We start from the raw sequence: 2,812 nt of genomic DNA, 5'->3' as shown, positions 1-2,812 counted from the left end.
ACCCTAGAGTCAGTCAAAAGGTCGGCAGAACACTATGGCCCAAAGAGCCTGAGCTGTGCTGAAATATTTGCGTTCAGTGTTACCCCAGGCACTCTGAATTCCAGTGACACTGATGGAACTGTGTACTACTTTCAATGCTCACAAAGTTCAAAGTAAATTTATTGCCCAAGTACATATATGTTACAATATACTACCCTAAGATTCATTTTCTTGTTGGAATTCACAGTAAAACAAAGAAATAGAGTAGAATTAATGAAAAACTACACAAAGGCTGGCAAACAACCAACGTACAAAAGAAGACAAACTGTGCAAATACAAAATAAAACAAATAATATTAATAATAAATAATAAACAAATAAATAATTCTGAAAATTTGAGTTGTAGCGTTCTTGAAAGTGATCCATAGGTAGTGGAAGCAGTAAAATATTAATGTGAGCAAAATTATCCATGCTCGTGCAGGAGCCTGATGGTTAAAGGGTAATAACTGTTTGTGAAGCTGGTGTTGTGGGACTTGAGGCTCCCTGTACCTCCATCCCAATGGCAGCAGAGAGATGAGAGTGTGGCCTGATTGCTGGGCATTCTTGTGAAAGCACTCCTTGTAGGTATTCTGAATGGTGGGGAGGACTTTTCCCTTGATAGACTAGGCTGTATCTATCACTATTTGTTGGCTTTTCTGCGATCTCAATTGGTGTCTTACTATTGGTTGGAGAGGACAATTTACCCAGGCAACACCACTTTAATCAGTGATTTGAAGCTGAAAAAAGTTAATAAAATCATGCGATTTCGAGCCTTGTTTCCTACATACAACATTGACCTCCATGATGTGGGATAGGAATAATGTTCAAGCTACAAACATTCTGGAGAAACTCGGCAGGTTGTGTCACTGCCTCACACTCAGGCGATCTGTGTGGAGGTTCTGTATTCTCTGTGACCAATTGAGTTTTGTCTGCGTGCTTTGTCCCACATCCCACGTGCGGTTTGGGAGGTGAATTGCTCTTCATGTGAGGGTGAATGTTAGAATTTGTTAGGGAGATAAAAATGGATTTGTATACACAGATGCATGATCATCAGTGGGCCGACAGGCCTGTTTCCTTGCTGAACAATTCTATCTTCACTCTGAAACTAATAACACTTTTAAAGTATTTTCCATGTGCCTATATAAGGAGAAAATGTCAATAATTCATCACTCTGTCATCAGTTATGTTACTTTAGTTACAGAAATTGAAGGAATTCACTTGAAGTGCTGCACTTTTAAACTTTTTATGAAGTAGACTTGCTATAAAATACCCTGAAAATTTATACTTCAGTGTACAAATGGCATAATTAACCACATAGCACATAGCAATGGTCTAGGTTTAAAAAGTAATTTTATGCTTGTGAATTGTAATTCTTTAATATCGTATTCAAAATAATACCATTTAAAATTTAACACTTAATCTTGTATATGACTTATGACAAAGACATCACAGGTGGAGTTTATTTTCATAGAGTCTTGAGTCATAGAACAATACAGCATTGAAGCAGGCCCTTCAGCCCCTCTAGTTCATGACAAGCTGTTATTCTACTTTGTCCAATCAACCCTGTATCTGAACCATAGCCCTGCAAACTTCTCTTAAATATTGCAATTGAACCCACGTCCTTACTTCCACTGGCAGGTCAGTCCACACTCTCACCACCCCCTGAGTGAAAAAGCTCCCCCTCAGGTTCCCCTTAAATATCTCACCTTTCACACTTAACCTATGACCTCTAGTTCTAGTCTCACCCATCGTCAATGGAAAAAGCCTGCTATCAACACCCTCATAATTTTCCTATATTCCTCTATATCTACACCTCTCATTATTGTCCTCCCTTAAAACTGAGAATCTATATTAAAAACCAGAAATGGTAAGATTAACGATTAAAAGATTAGCTTCATTTGTCACATATACATCAAAACATACAGTGAAGTATGCTGTTTGTTTCAACAACCAACAGTATCTGAGGATGTGCTGAGGACAGCTTCTGGCACCCACCAACATAGCTTGTCCACATCATACCAACTTGTAAGTCTTTGGAAATTGGAGCTCTCGAAGGAAACCCACGTGGTCACGGAGAAATCGTACAGACTCCTTACTGGCAGAGGTGGGAGTTGAACCAAGGTCACTGGCCTTGTAAAGTGTTATGCTACCTACACTATGGGCAAGGTTGGAAGATTTCCCTCCCTGAGAAACATGGGTAAGCTACATAGGTATTTATGACAAATTATAATCACATTGTGGTTATCATTAGTATTGATACGAGTCTTTTTATTCCACATTTAATTAATTATTTGAAATTAAATTACTACTTGAATCATATATTCATGTTACAATCATATTTTATGTCCCGTAAAATATTTGATAGAAATTAGCTTACTAATTTGCAAGAATTCTTTAATACTCCTGAGTCAATGTGCCAATGCAAACAGACACTGGAGATCCTTTAGAATGACATATGGTCTGGCACTGACACTGGAGATCAGGAATCACAAGGTTTGAACAAGATGGCAGTAATGAGGGGCAGGGCCTCTCCCAATAGCCATCATCAAGCACATTAAAGATGTTCTTACAAGAGGTCAAATTTAAATATATTTGCATAACCCTATGGACAATCTTCTTCCAAATCAGTAGCAAGCACTGTCACTGATTACAAAGTTCAGCTCTGAGATTCCTGAGAGAATTGGCAGTACTTTGCAACAGTCTTAGGCACGTGTGAAAAAATTCTGTAAAGTGAAGATGCTTTCAAAAGTAATGAAGTTTCTCAATGAGTCTAAAGAGCAGTAGACAATAAAAAA

The sequence above is a fragment of the Mobula hypostoma genome, chromosome 9 (genome assembly GCF_963921235.1).
Source record: "Mobula hypostoma chromosome 9, sMobHyp1.1, whole genome shotgun sequence".
Classification (NCBI taxonomy): domain Eukaryota; kingdom Metazoa; phylum Chordata; class Chondrichthyes; order Myliobatiformes; family Myliobatidae; genus Mobula; species Mobula hypostoma.
The sequence above is the reverse complement of the archived record's forward strand: the minus strand, read 5'-3'. Positions refer to the sequence as shown.